This window comes from Pipra filicauda, unplaced genomic scaffold (assembly GCF_003945595.2).
Source record: "Pipra filicauda isolate LSUMZ 115617 unplaced genomic scaffold, ASM394559v2 scaffold66_size7647185_pilon, whole genome shotgun sequence".
Lineage (NCBI taxonomy): Eukaryota > Metazoa > Chordata > Aves > Passeriformes > Pipridae > Pipra > Pipra filicauda.
The window spans coordinates 3,162,245-3,178,634 of NW_024104831.1; the positions used below are offsets into that span (position 1 = coordinate 3,162,245).

General features: G+C 35.7%; 1 long non-coding RNA gene across 1 annotated transcript; it reads right to left on the bottom strand.

The window, feature by feature from the left end:
- Positions 1-486: 486 nt before the first annotated feature.
- Positions 487-12,875, bottom strand: LOC113989037. The gene is made up of 4 exons (XR_005566239.1): positions 12,145-12,875; positions 11,283-11,390; positions 2,020-2,162; positions 487-535 (listed from the first exon to the last, which is right to left on the bottom strand). It is a non-coding gene; the product is annotated as an uncharacterized LOC113989037 (long non-coding RNA).
- Positions 12,876-16,390: the final 3,515 nt, after the last annotated feature.

Consider the following 16,390-nt stretch of genomic DNA (forward strand, 5'->3'; position numbering starts at 1 on the left):
TTTCAATTTCACTCAGCATAAAGAAAAAGTTCACCCCACCTTAAAAATGCACAAGATAACTAATTATCTTACTAATTCTCTCTCGCACAAACACCTTGTAATACAGGGATGCAACCTGGATTTTCCTGTATGCCTAAAAAACAGTTTGTTTAGTCAAATATAAGACTTCCATTTTTTTCCTATTTTTGAATGACTTCATATTTATGTCTTGTGGAGCTGGTTATGGAAAAATAAGGTAAGAAAGAGATATTTGAAAAATAAATGGTTGGAACTTGAGAGCTTAGTAATTCACATGCATGCTTTGTAACAAAAACATGAACTGAACAAGATGGACTTCTTTAAACAAATGCAAGAAATGAACTTCAAAATTTAACTTATCTTTTTTCATGTGGTATCACATGGTACAACACTGTTCAATGAAGCCACTACAAGCTTTCCTTTCTTAGGGGTAGACTAGGCTGTAGTTGGTCTTCACCATCACTTTGACTTCACTATCCCTGACCTTGATCCTTTCTGCCACCGTCTGCTGTGATCCCTGCGGATTAAATGCTCAAAGGTTATTGATTTACATGCATGTATATGGGTTGTCATCTCTGGATTCTTAATAATTGATTGTCAAAGCACTTTTGCACCATGCACCTTGCTTTCTTTGGCAGAACAAGTGCCCTTTCTTAGCTCAGTGTTCAGCTACTCTTCTTTGGGGTATGTGAGTTCCAACCAGCGTAGTAAAGCATAAAAATACAAGTTTGCCAGTAATGACCCAGTTGGTAGCCCTCAGAACACTCAGTTAAGAAGTTAGAGAAAGCTTTTCAAGTTCTTGCATAGTTTTTTTCCTGAGGCTAATGAAAAATATAGCATGAAGCATTGTCATTAAGAGAAATCTAGATTTTACTGAATATTTCAAAGGAAAGTGTTCTCTTCAAGAGCTAGAGAAGAAAAAAGTGTAGAGAAGAAAAAGTTGTTCTGGTAAGCGTTTTCAAAAATGAAAATGATCTAAAATTATTTGTAAAACCACTACTGGGCAAAAAAAATATAATTTAAAAAGAAAAATCTATGTTTGATCTGAGATTTATGTATCCTATGAATATATAGGTTACTGGTGTTCTTTTAAGCTTATTCTTTTGAAAACTTTTGTGAATTTTGAAGATTAGGAAGTGTTTTTTCAGGTTGTCAGTTTTGACAAAGACTCAGCTAAAATTATGGTTAGGTTTGTTAGCTGTGTTTGGGGTTGGGTTTTTTTGAAAGTTTTTAAACTGTTTTATCTTCAGTGGTTTTACTGAAAGTTGGTTGATTTGAGCTACTGAGTTCATGCTAGTAAAGTCCAGATTCCTTAAAACTAGTGGCCTTGCATGTCAATTAAGCTTAGAGAACATGGTTAACTGAACACTATAATTTGTTAAATTTGTTGCACGCACCAGGAAGGTAACAATAGGTTTCTTGACAGAAGTGTTTTTTTCAAATGGCTTAGTCTCAGAGCATCCTTTTGTTACCAGACAAAGCTTTCTGGAGCCACAGTGTGCTACTGTCACCATAAGAGATTTGAAATGTATTGGACAGAGTAAACTGTTCCTGTTGTGTAATGTTTCCCTATCTCTCTAAAGGCTTACAACATCTTTTATCACAACAGGGGGAAATTTGGATCTTTTATCAACTAGTTCAAAAAAGCAATCCATTTGAATAATGTGTCTGGAACAGTAGTCTATGGAGATAATCAGTAGCTTATTAACCTTAATCATAACAACACATTATCACTATTTGATTTCATGTTGACTAATTTGCAGAACAATGGGGAAGAGCATACTCAGCACATAAGACTCTTGGCACTGCATAAATACAGTGACCCTCACTTGAAATGTCAGACTTAAGAAAAAGCTGTATCATATGATGAAGGAAGAGAGTCAGGGAAAAGAGGATCATGTAATCAGAGAGTTAGTTAAAAAGTAAACACTTCTTAAACCTCTGGACAAAGTGAGACCATCATCAAACAGATATCTAGAGCACAGAATAAAGGTCAGTTACCTTTTATCATGTTTGTGTAGCTTCAGTTAAACTAACAAGCAGCAGCATGTGCTTAAGGTCATAGTTAAACACTTTTGCCTTGATAAATGAGCTGTGCATTTGGTGCTTCCCTTTCAAGAGCATGGCCATATTGGAACTCTGATCTACAAGAAAAAGACATCAGAAAAGGAAGCAATTTACCTCGAGGCAGAAATCAGTCATTTTAGGTGGTAGAAGGAAATGATAACATGTCTAATAATAATAATAATAATAAACTAAAATGAAGTAGAGAAACCTCAAAAATAAAACAATTCACTTAAATTTGGGGGAGTGAAAGTGCAGAATTAGTTTTTGTTTTCAGATTTCTCAAAATCACCAAAAGCATTTTGTTTTGAACTATTTCAGTGTTAAAGGTACATTTCCTACTACTCAGGAAGAAATATGGCCATAAGTCTTATGAGAGATTTAGATGTCATAAGACTCCATCCTTAAAGGAGGGAAGGTAGATGAATAAACAGCATTTTTTAAGACCATGCTATATAATATGTTATATATACCATGCTAAATAACAGTTCCATTGAGTTCATTCAAAAAAAAGGAAATATTAGGGGTATTAATATAATTTCTAAGATAATGTAAGGCTATAATATTTTCAGTAGGAAAAAACGTGAGTACTAGAACTTCAGTATACATCTGAATAGCATTACAACATAAGTTCAGGAATTCTTAGGTTCTGTATTATGAAAATAGTTTTCCTAAAATTGTTTACAAAGTAAAATTTAGGTGACAACACCCAAAAATTTATTAGAACCAGTTCTACTACAATAAACTAAAGAAATATGAAAACCTTTTGCCTTTTCACTGAATTATCCTGTGCACTATACATCTTTAAGTGTATACTTCAGCTTAATGGTTATTGTGTCACAGGATAGCAACAGTTTCCTTGCATTATTTGCACTTCAGAGAAAAATGTGACTGTACAAATTTCAATTGGCCAGAGCATTTACACAGAATAGGGTTTTGCTACAGGCTAAACTTTTTAATGCTTATACAATCATAGAATCGTAGAATGGTTCGAGTTGGAAGGGACCTTAAAGATCATTAGTTCCAACTTCCTTGCCATGTGCAGGGGCACTGTCCACTAAGACCAGGTTGCTCAAATCCCCATCCGGCCGGGCCATGAACACTTCCAGGGATGGGACAGCCACTGTTTCTCTGGGGAACCTGTGCCAGTGCTTTATCACTCTCCTAGTGAAGGATTTCTTCCTAATATCTAGTCTAAACCTGCCCTCTCTCAGATAGAAACCATTACCCCTTGTCCTATCACTACACACTCTTGTAACAAGTCCCTCTCCACCTTTCTTTTAGGCGCCCTTTAGGTGCCGGAAGGTGCTATAAGGTCTCCCCAGACCCTTCTCTTCTCCAGGCTGAACAACCCCAACTCCCTCAGCCTGTCTTCATAGGAGAGGTGCTTCAACCCTCTCATCATCTTCGTGGCCCTCCTCTGAACTCACTTCAACAGATCCTCATCCTCCTTATGTGGGAGTCCCTGGACAATGCTTGGTTGTAGCTGTTTCCATGATAGAGAGAATGGCAGCAATATGTTTATGATTTGATAAGAGTTCAAAAAACTGCTTGCTATAAATCATAGTAGAGCATCACTATGAATGTTAAAAGGTCATGAAACACTTTTTTTAGTAGATCAGTTTGCAAAGTTAAAAAAAAAAAAAATTCTGGGCAACTCTTCTTCAGGTGTCATTCAGAAGCAGCAAGACATGACATATTCAAAAATTTCTATAAAAAAGAGAAGAGGCACTTGTTCTTTCTTCAGAACTAAGTTGTTTTATTTTCCTTCTCTGTTCTTCTTAATGTTCAATCAGAATAGCAAAACATATGAAAATTTCTCAAAATATCAAATCAGCTTGAAACACTGCAGGCTATGTTCTGATACAAGAGTTGAAAATATTATAGGCAGTATTTCACAAAGAATTATTTGGCACAGAGCATAATGATTTTCTAATGGATTTTTTTAACAGAGAAGGAAGTAAAATAGGATGAGAGAGGTAAGCATACAGCCAAACTAGGAACAGCAACTGAGGCTGATGAAAAAGGTCAAATCTGAGAATGCTGGGTAACTAACTGTAATGTTGAAATGAGGCCTCAGACAACTATTTTTAACCAAAATCATAATAACAAGGTTTGGGAGAGAGTGAAAATTATTTTAGCAAGACTTCATTATTTCAGTGATACAGATTCACGATGTTGTAAATTAAATTATTGCCATTTTGTCTCATAAATGATGAAGATAATAAAGGCTCTACAAAACAAAACTTCCCACATTTTCCTGCTAATATCAAAACTCTCTGGTGGAGGGAGTAACTGTTTTTTTTCCTACATGTCACTATCAGTACTAGACCACAACTGTAAGATTGGGGTAAAGTATCTTATAAAGATCTGCAGTGATTTGGCTTCTAAATCTGCTAGTAACTAGATAGTAAAAAAACCTAGGAATTCGCACAGGATGTGGGATAGGATTGAGACAGAAATATCTCACACATACTATACATGAAAAGACAATGATTCCACAACATATTTTACCTTATCTCACATAAATAATCTTACAGATTCAGGGCTCTGGAAGCAAATATCTGTGTTTATATATGCATTTTTATCTTCAAAATACTTATATATTTAATTTATACTGCTTCTAAATAATCACAGATTCATATTATCTAGAACCATATCTTCATTTCACATCAGTGAAGAAATTTGCAACTCATTTTTTAAGACTGTAGAATTTGAATTTTACTGGAGTGTGTTGTGAGCAGATTCCACTGTTAATGTACTGTATGCTGGTCTGATCTGAAACAATGCAGAAAAAGTATCTGATTTTTACATTACTCTAGGCAAATATTTCCCATAAACTTCAATGACTATTGAGACTTTAGCGGCAAAGAGTAAGTGTAAAAACAGGAATTAACTTTGTGTGTTATTTGGTATCTTATGATAAACTATAAAACATTTAAGTGTGAAAACAAAAGCTGATCTCTTCTGTTATCCAGCTGCCTGATTCTTAGTCTTTTATCATGCATTTTGCTTATGTAGTTGAACAACATCAGTTCACAATAAAAGATGCAATATTGTCTTCACTTAATAAAGAGATTATATTTTTATTCAGCATTTATGTTGATATTTTTAGTATCATGCACACTGCTAAGTAGTCACAAGATCAAATGCACTTTGGCTTAGTTTCAGTATAAAAATTAGAAGATGTTGATTTTATTACCACTCTGACAATATATTTGAGAGCATGTTAATGAGTATTAATGTCATATGCTTAGCCAAAAGAATTCCTAAAGTCAGAGTGCTATTTTATCTGCATAAAGCACTAAGGAGATGAATATATATTTTGATAATTATTTTATATCCTGTTAGCCAATAGTTGGATACAATTGAAAAATTTCCTACTGTATACACAGAAATTATGCTGTATTTTGTAAAACAGTAAAGCTGATGACAAAAGTGACTGAATTCCAATAGAATCTATCAAGAATATCCAGACAAACACAGAAGTAATTATATTATTCAGCCGAAGAATTTTACAGTTGTCAAGATAAACATTCTTGAATTTTTATTTGGTTTATTTTAAGAAGTTCCAACCAGTCTGAATAATTAATTACACGGAAATCACTATGAAACTATTTAGGTTTCCTTTAACAGAATGTTTTACATTTTTTTTCTAACAATTTTTTCAATCCCATAAGAGACTGAATTCATCAAGGAATTAAATGAGAAATGGAAGCTTCTGTTTCAGAAAACAGAATGGCAGCTAGACAACAGAAAACAGATGCCAATTATTTGCCAGTGTCTGCAGTAGAACAAAACATTTTATGACATTTACTTTGCCTTAACAAAGCTGCTGTTGTCAATCAGCAGGTTCTGAAAGGAGACTCTATATGATCTAGGATTGAAAAAAAATTCTTACAGTTTGGTAAAGACAAGAAGATGAAAAATACATGGTACTTTTTTGGAGTAGTGACAAAGTAAGCTATATTAGCACAATCTGAAATAATAATCTCTTACACTGTAAAACCAGAGCTGCTTAATAAATTAAGTGAAAACTGAATTTGCACTTTTTGGTCTTAGCAGTCACAAACCAGGATTTGTTTTGTTGCACATTGAGCAGGGAAGAATTCATGCTGTGCAATAGAAAATAAAATCTTTTTTTTTTCAGTATATTAGCTATTTTTATTTGCCCGGAGTATGTATGTGTAAGGTGGGCTAGTCTTCATCATGTGCCATCCAAGGAATACAGGAGGTAGTATCACACTACTTATCTTTAACAGACCAACTCAACACAGGATATATTAATGATAAAAAGTCAGGTCAGCATTTAATAATTGCCTTAAGCTAGGAGCTAGGACAACACTCAAAACATTAAGTTTGACTATGTAACAACTTTGAATTAGTAAACACTTTAACTGGGTGGGTAACTGACAAAACATGGCATACTGTTTGTGGTTTACCTATTTTATCAGCATAAACTATACAGATAAAATGCTTTCTGGAGGTGGAAATTGTACTCATATTAGGAATAATGTCTGCATTATTCTTCCAACCAGACCTTTCTAGCACTAAGTCTTAGATTAAGGGCAAAGAATGTTCACTCAAAGGAGAGTGCCTTGAAGAACAGTGCTAGCAGTGGAAGATAATGCAGTTGAATGGTTACTTTTTGCACAGGTTTAGGTATACAAGACAAAAATGAATGAGGATCCACTAGGAAAAAAAAATTGCTGTATTTTTTTACATCCAGTTTCTAAAATAATTACAGAACATCATTTACTATCATTTCATATGGGAACATCTGCTGCCTGTGGCAAATCTGCAATATCTCACGTGTTTCCCTAAGCGAAGAGCTCATTGTAACAGTGCAACCAGAGGAGGTCCAACCATGCTCCATGGTGGGCAAGCAGCTACATGTGACCTACCAAACACTGTACTTCACATCAGTCCTCCTAGGCCTGACTCATGAAAGAGATGTTTGTAACAGCCTTTCTAACCACATTGTCTGTGTCTTCAGTTCAGCCTGTACTTTTGGAGCCTTTCGTTACAGTGGGCCTACCACCATTCTGTCAGTGATACCACATACAGCTTCAGTACATTTGCCTCTTTACATTCCTCTGCCTAAAATACTAATGACTTCAAAGGGTAACGACATCCCAAATATACCATGCCTCAATCCCATCTCTAACAGAGTACCCAATGATAAGAATAAATCACCAAATCTCATTCAAAAAACTGTTACCACAAGTCTCTGACACTCACATAAATAGTTACTGTTTCGATGGCTGCATTTTGGAGAGGTCAAGTGGAGATAAGTGCCTGTGAGACTTCAGCACAGTTTTCTCAGTGCCAATACACGTTATAAAATGAGTCACAACGTGGAGAGAGAAACAGGATGACATCACTGCACAGTGCCCAAACTCTGTTAGTAGTTATTTCACACAGTCAAATTGTTCTAAAGTTTTAATTCATTGTTTGTTTTTGTTTTTCATGGTTACTGAAATCTGCAAAAATATACTTAATTTCTGTAGAGTTTTTTCTCTGAAATTATTTGCTTTCACATGAAAATAATAATCCTCACAGATATTTTCATTAATATTTTCTGGAAACAGAATTATAAACTCAATAATATTGGTATTTCTGGCAAAAAGTTCACCTAAGTATGTTAAGCATGTTGAGCTATGACTTTACTTAGAACAGAACTTTTTGTTAGAGAAAAAAAAGTGGCTTTTCTACTAGTCAAGAATTCAGATTATAAAGAAACGATCTTCAGTTAGTACATTTCTTGCAGACTAAGCAAGGGCTAAACAAGACTAACTCATCCTCGCTGGATGATGAGCCAGCATGCTGGAGAAAGAGGGGCTGAGAGGCGGAGGATGAATTAATGATGTTAGGGAATATATTGCTATGGCCCAATAGTACATCTTTTACTTTTGTGAATAGTTCTACTGATTTCAGGTGAATAGTCCTTCAGGATTAAGGCACTGATTAATAAATGTTTCAAAACAAGGCCAAAGCCCCGGTCATATTTTAAGTCTCAAAAACACAGTAGTTTCTATCTAACCTAATAGATCAGAACCTCCACTTGCTCATTAGCTGAGGACCTCTGCCCTCCTTATTAGGCCCAATTCTTTCAGAGGAACTGTCAGATGGAATCTGCTGCAATTGTACACAAGACAAATTCCATGTCATTAATGGAACAGGTGTTTAATGATTTTGGATGCATCAAGTTTATCCAGCTTCTTAAAAGGTCTCTTCTCATATATAATAGTGGCTGCAACATCAGGGATCATTTGTAGAAAAGGTTGGCACTTCCCAGTCCATCAAACCTTCAGCTATATGTGCTCTCCTGGTGAATTTATTCAGGGAGATTTTAGGATCCTAAACTTAAGGGACTGAACAGTGTTTAGGATTACTATTACTAATACTTAGTAGCCAGTAATTCATCCTCCCTGAGGTCAGCAGATTTCTAACTAAGGCCACAAAGAACTTAGGATTCATTAACTGTAATATGCAAGAAAGATTATACTTTAGAAGTCTTATTTCAAGGAAAGGTTCATACATCAAAAATGTTTTCAACTGTGGATATCTACAAGTAATATTTTTTGTCTATAAAAGTATGAACAGATGCAAAATCAAGCTTCATCACAGTGAAAACCGTGCATTTGACTGAAGTCACGTAAGATATGCTTGACACTGGACTTACTTTAGCACATTTTATCCCAGCTACCATATTTTCTTTAGTGAAAGAGTTGAGCAGAATGAAGCCATAAAGTTACATGGCATGCTCCCTTAAAGTAAAGGGAAGAGGAAAACGCCTGAAAATGTGGATAAAAAGAGTAAGAGATTTTCCAAACAAAATTAGGTCAACTGCATTTTAAACACTAAACCTTACTTAAAAAGGAATGAAGAGTTGTCATGTTTCTTTTACAGTTACTAATCTCTGATCTTATTCAGGCTTTTGTGTTAGTGTGAAGGATCTTTGCTGTCAACAGGGTGTGGATCCATCTTAAGAAGCCCAGGAAATTTACCCTAAAAGAACAACTTTCCCTCTTTAATGGAGACTCTGTTCTCTAATTTTGTCATGTTCAAATTACAGTTCATTCAGGATAATATTAAACAGGTGCTCTCTATGCAAGGGAAAGTTTACTATGAAATGAAGAAAAAATCTTAATCAGACACCATCCACATACAGACAGAAGTCATGAAGACAGCTAAGGTTGCATACCAGTGAAGAGCAATGCACACATCCCCTAGCAGCTTCTTGCAAAGCCTTGTTGCTTAGCTCAAGCTGCTAATGATCTATTAGCCAAGTCACTTTGGCCTTGAGTAATTGAGGTGTCCCACGTATCTTCTGATCTATGAAACTGGCCATGGAGGCAGCCAGAGATGGCAAGTATTTCAGCTATCACAGCTAAAATAATTGATATTCACTTGCCAACAACTAACCAGTTGGTCCAAGAGAGCACTTTATTGGATTTCTAATAGGGGAAACTTGACGGAGGCTAAATAACATTTTAGACAGTCTAGGACTTTTGATACTTGCTCACAATAATGGCAGATGCAACACAAGGTCTAATAGGAAAGAGAGAGATAAAATGGCACTGTAAACCTACTTCTAAGTATCTTAAATCTGTATCCCTGCACCAGGTCAGATGATAGAGTAGGTGGGAATCTTGTGTTCTTGATGGTAGATGAATTCTCATGCACTATACCAATGACACATCGTCTCACACCTCACAATGAAAGAATAATTTTGGTACTAAGACAGTTATCGCTTTTGCTTATAATGCATTTATTAGTTTAATCAACTTCGCATGAGTATATGGCCCCACCATGTAGGATTGGACAGCTTTTGTTCTTTTTCTCCCCTCAAAAATGTTTAGTCTGGATATTTGATTTCCATCTTTGATTTTCTGGTGGATTGTCTGTATAAAGAACTCTTTCAGACAGAGTTTGTAGGTGAAATAGTTGATATGGGACAGTATGCTGTTCTTTTACTTTGAGCTTCCCAATATTGCCACTGGTGAAGGAATTTAGAATATCTGAATAAACTCATTAGGAGTCAGTATTGTGAAGTGGTTTAAGAGCCTTTGCCACCCACAGGCAGTTCTGCATAGCTGCCACCTCTTGTTGCTGCTATTCCAGCTCATCAGGAGTGGGAATCCCTCTGAGCAAAAGAAATGGGAGCTACACTATGTGGACACTTCTGTGAGAGGCAGCACCAAAGCTGAGCTGGCAATGAAGCAGGAGTTGTCAGTTCCCATCTGGGTTTTGGGCGTTGTTTCTCTTCTTAAAGGTAATACCCTGCCTCAAGAAGCTCGCACCAAGTTCTGAATGCAGATACTGACCTTTCTGCGAAGCCTAGACCCTTGTCAACACTCGCATATTGAATTCACCAATAGTAGGAATTGTTTCTTCCCTGCAAATCAAGAACTAGCCTCTGAAAGGCAGCAGTTTCCAGCCTTCCTCAGCCTACCGTGAAGGCAGCACTGAAGTCACAGGGACCATTTTCCATATGAACTCAGTGGGAGCAGTGATCTTGTCTGCTTAAAAGCAATATTCAACTTGTCTCCTTCACAGAGCAAACAGCTGCTTTGAAACCATGCTTTAACTTTCATTAGTGCTGGCTTTTTTCCCTTGCTTATAAACAAACAGGAGACAGGTTTCTTGCGCTGATACTAATTATATCAGTGTGAAGAAGATTCCTACTCACAGTAGTGTACTTTTGAATATGGAAAAAATAAAATATCTTCTTGTTGACTACAGATGGTCAGCTCATGTTGTCCCTTTTCACCTTGATCATTTACATCCTCTACCCAAAGAAGAATATCCTTAGCCCATTTTTCACAATAAACCTATCTGTCCTCACTGAAATTTGCCTTTAGAGAACTGAGGATTCTCTTTGTCCCTTTCTTATTTTTCCAGATCTCTAAAATAAACCTTATTTCAGCAAATTTACTGGGCTACAGTTTGGCAGCTGCAATATTTTTGATTTCAAGACTCTCTTTAAATTAAAGAAAAAAGTATATATTTCACACTTACATTTCTAAATCAAATTCTCTCCTTCCTTTTTTAAACAAGAAAAGAAGTTATGTACAGGATGCATTTGCCCTGAAGTGTCCTTCACCAGATCATATATAAGTAATTATAATCATAGGCCAAACACCAGTTTTCACTCACTGTCTTGTAAATTAGGATAGAAGAGCAATCCCTCCTACCTTTTTTCATGGTCCTTGATCTCTGGTTGAAATATGCAATCTTTTCCAAAATACCTCTGAATAAGAGGTCAGAATCATCACTCTGTCATCTTTCATAACCGATAAGTTCTAGGTAAAGGAGGAGAAAAAGGAAGCCTCAGTTGATAGGAATCACTAAGAACAATCCCATTTGTAACTTTGCTGGTGTGACTATTTATGTTTGCCAGTCTAGAGAGGTATGCAACTATTGCTTCCACATCCCTTCCAGTATGGCACTGAATAGACTTTTCTTTTAACTATGGCATTGATATGAAAGAAAAAAATTTGAGAGATCACTTTTGGCATATCCCCTCTATGCCAGTGTTTTATTTATAGTTTTCTTCTACGCCAGTGTTTTATTTATGGTATTAAATATATAAAGAGATTATAATGCAGCAAAAAAGGCTGTTATGGGAAAACAGACGCTGTTTTGTCCAAGAGCCATGCTTATGAATAAGGCCACCTGGCCTAACACACACTGATTTTCAAACATATACGGAACAGAGACCTTTTCTTTTTTTTTATTATTCAATCAGCTATTTTATCTGTGTCCCGCAATGGTGCATAAAATACAGGACATTTCTTTCTAAGGCACTGACATGAATCAGATCTTATCTTTTAGTAGAGAACAGTGTTCTGAGGGTTTTTTTGAAATCAAGCCCTCAAATATCTTCGCTGCCTGGAAGTACATTAGTATTAAACCCAGCATTTATCCCACAAGTTATTATGTAACCATTGTAAATAATATATAAATACTCCAACTTTGTCTTAGCTTAGCACTACTTTTAGAACTGAAATTTTATTAACACTTTTTATTGGAATTGGTAGTAAATCAATCCCCTACCTTCTCTACAAGGCAGTCAGCCCCTCCTAGTGGCTGCTCCCAATCTGCAGCAAAACACTCTCCAGGTTTTCCTGCCGTTTGTTTGTCCTTGGTCTTCGCTAAGCAGAGCAGTGAAGATGGAGCTGTGAATTCTTTTCCTCCTTAAAATAGAGAAAAAATGGGGAAACCTTTTGTGATTCAAAGTTATTGATGGAAAAAAATAAACTGACATTAATGTTTGTGTTATTCCTTGCATTAAAGCTTGTCCTACTTTTCATAGCCTGAATTTTATGAGTCATAGAAATGTGAGATCTAAGAGCCTATATTGCTCAATTACTCATATTCCTTCCTCTGTTACATCAATACTTTTTGAAGTGTTTTGTAAAGCTGAGCAGTAAAAGCCAAACTATTCCACAGATTGAAGGTTGAAAACCTGAAAAATAATACTTGTAGTAATATCCTTCCTTTTTACATCTTTCCTTCCCTTAATTTCAGCAACACTGCTCACACAACTGATTATGCACGTTTGCATGCTTGTTGCAGTGGGTCTCTGTCACTCAGCCAGGAACACATTTCTGACAATCTTCCTGGTTTTCCTTCCTCAGTTTTACTGCCTAGCTGACTATTTCTGACATGATGTTTCACCTGTTGAAACTGCCCAAGGAAATTTTTGACCAGCATTCCACATCACCACTACAGTTGTGACTTCCCCTTTCTTACATATGAACTCTATCAAAAAAATACAGAAAAAAAAAAAAGAGAAAGTAAGAAAGTCTCATTCTCTCTCTGTCCCTACTCGTATCTTCATAGCAGACTTGGGGAATGCCAAAAAACCCCAAAAACCAACCAAACTAAAAACCACTGCTGACTGCAAATTATCAGTGCAATAGGGAAACATCTCACACAGTGATACCCATATATTGAATTTATTACATAAGACCCCATGCAAAACCTATTTATCCCTTGATATGTAAATCCTTATAAAAAAGGGTTTAAAACCATTTGAGGAAAAGAACGTAGAAAGTTTCAATAAAACCCACTGGTAACAAGCTATCAGCTGCAGGTCAGCTATCCACCCACTTTTCAGCAAAGGGCAGAACATCTACTGTCTTTGCTCAAGTTACTGCATGCCACTTTCAATTTAGATTTTAGGTCCCTATATTAAGGCAGTACTCTCAGTCAGCCAGTGAAGATGTGCTTCTGGTGGCCATCTGAAAGTACCAACAAAAGTCCAGATTTTCAGAACTAGGTATTTATTGCTTTGTGAGAATAAGGCAACATGCCAGGCACCTACAGAGAGAGCCAACCCAAATCAATAGCTAGCATCTTAGCAGGAGGTTAAGAACCCATGCACAGCACAGCAAGCAGACAAGACAAGCTTCATTTCTGATATAAATACACAATACACTGAAGAAAGCCTACAGGCATTGAATCTTTTAGTATCAGTATAATTATCTTACTCAACTACTTTGATATTGAAAGATACAGCCTTGTGTACCAAAACACATAGGTAAAAACTAGAAGTAAAACTTCTGTTTCTAGCCACTGAAAGGGAGAAAATTGTAGGTCCTGCCTTTAATATCATTAAAAGAACATAGTAAAGGCTTTTTCAACCCCCTAGTTATGATTTTGGGGGAAAAAACGGGGGGATATCTTGTGGCCTGAGGCAGATTGCTGTAGTTCTTAAGTCCACATAGATTCTTGCTTTCCTTTACAACAATCTAGGTGTTGGCATGGACCACGATTTTATTGTTACACAGATTTCCAAGATTGGGATTTTAATTTTTGTTTTACATTTAAAGTCATCTGACCAATAAATCTATCTGTAGCTGACTGCTGAAGATGGCTTCAAGCCAATGCTGAAGAATGTTCACCTGAAAGTAACCCCTCCTTATTTCTATAACAGCTTATTTTTGGTTGAAAAATTATTATTAGTTATTAATCTGGTGCTTTAATCTAAACTGAGATCAAGGACTTACTGCATCAGATGCTGCCCATAAAAACACCAAGTACCAGTCACTGAAAAAAAATTAGTTTGTAAATCATATAGTCAAGACAGGTTCAAATAAAATACATTCCACTTTCTATTAGAAACTGAGGTTCACGAAACTGGAATTGAATGGAAACCTCTATTTTTTCTTTATAAAAAAAATTTCCACCAATTAAGGATTACTGATATTATTCCTAGAGTTACTTGAAACAAAGACAATTTACATTATTCAGTGTTTTAAGATTATAAAATATGTAGGAAAATTATTCAGTGTTTTAAAAAGTACATACCATCTTTGAATGAAAATCTGAAATTTTGTGGTTTACCACAAAATTGTCAACCAGCCTGAATTTTGATTCAGAATCATCAAATAAAGCTTTTCATTAGTGTCACTAAGGAAAAATGATTGAATCAACAGATTTACTCTTTTAGAAAATACAGAACATATTAAGACCATGCATATAGATAATTCCAGAAACTGGATGCATAGACTATTAGCTTGTTAAGCTATTGAACATTATCTTTGATTCCAGTGTGGGTTCGGAAGCCAGCTTTTGACCCCATCCTGCCTGAATGTAATTTGCTGGCACAATTAAAAAAATAAAATAATAATAATAATAATTTTTATAAAACCTAGATTAAACTAACAAAAAATTAATTCTGTAGCTGTCAGGAAAGCCTATAATGTATTCTACTCTATCCTGGAATGAGAACAATTCCTAAAGCAGCAAAACTGCAACTGACTCAGAACCCCATCTGAAGTTCCCCAAATTCAATAGAAATTCTTTCAGTGAGCCTAATGGGCTTTGGGTCATGGCCTCATGCATTAAAATAATTTATACAGAAAAAAATCTATTTCCTTTTACTTTCAATTAATCAGTGAACTGGTTGCGACCTATTGGTAGAATGGTAAATAATACGGAGAACAGGTCAGTTGTAGAGTGACTTGGATCACTTGCAGAGGTCAGATTGGATCTAAACATAGGTTTTAATGCAGCCAAGTGTAAGGACTTCTATCTAGAAACAAGGATTATTTGTAAGATGAGAAAAGCTATTGTAAAGAGCAATGATTCTGTCTCAAGATTGATAACAAATGACTATAATAGTAGATGACCAGTTGAACCTGATTTTCTTCAGTGAGCTAACATGATCCTTAATTGATTTGCAAGCAAGGAGACATGATAAAAATGGTAAGGCAGCATTAGTGGCACTAGTATTGAAATTCTTTGTTCAGAATTAATTTCTATAATACTGAAAGGATATCAAGGAACTGGAAATCATTCTGAAAAGATGCAATGATGCTGTCTTTAAAATATGCCTCACTGTGTGAAAGATTGAAAAAGCACAGCCTGTTTGGTTGATCTGAAATATGTCCTAGAGATAACCTGCAGACTGATTACAGAGGAAATAATATTTCTGATGATCAGCAGGAGTTTAAATGGTATAGGAAAATCATAAGTGAATCTAAAGAAAATTTGACTAGAAGCAAAGGGAGAATTTGAAACATTGAGGAGACCTAACTTTTGGAACAAAAGGATATTACAATTACACAGAATTGTATAATTAATGCAAAACTATTTTTGTCATCCTCTTTTACCCCAAAAGAATTTTTGTTTATTAAATAAATTAATGGATTACATTCTTTGACTTGTATGAGCCAAAGGTATGAAGGAGCAGGTTGTGCTACGAGTTTACGGGGAATTAATGGTCTTGAAGCTAGTGCATACTGGGTCTTATTTCAGGTGGGTTGCTGATTTCACCTGAGAAGCACAACTGATGGATAACTGGGTACACTGGCTGTAGATACATCTAGAAATGAGGAGCTGATTTCACCTGAGGGAAGATCATTCCCCACTACAAGACTCATCACAGTGCAATGCATTCAGGGTATGTGTTCGAGTACTACTGTGTTTAGCAGGGATTTTCATGTATTTTATTTCAATGGAATGGTTCTAGTACAGGTATTGTGCTTATTCTGTTGCTCATTAAATTATTAATCCTCTGCAAGTAGGCTATGGTTAAGAAGAGTATGTTGCCCTACACATTAATGGGTATAGTACATATATCAAATGTATTACCTGAGGTAATGTAGTGGGGATAGACAGGTTAAGGTTGAAGGTGGTTACAGGTGGTTATTATGTCTTTTTCACTTAAAAAGCTATGACTTTACAGCATGAGTAAAATGAATACATGATAGTTCACTGAACCACATACAGCATCTTTTCCAGGTTGAGTTTTGTAGATGGTCTATTTTCCTGAGATCATATTGTTAATTAG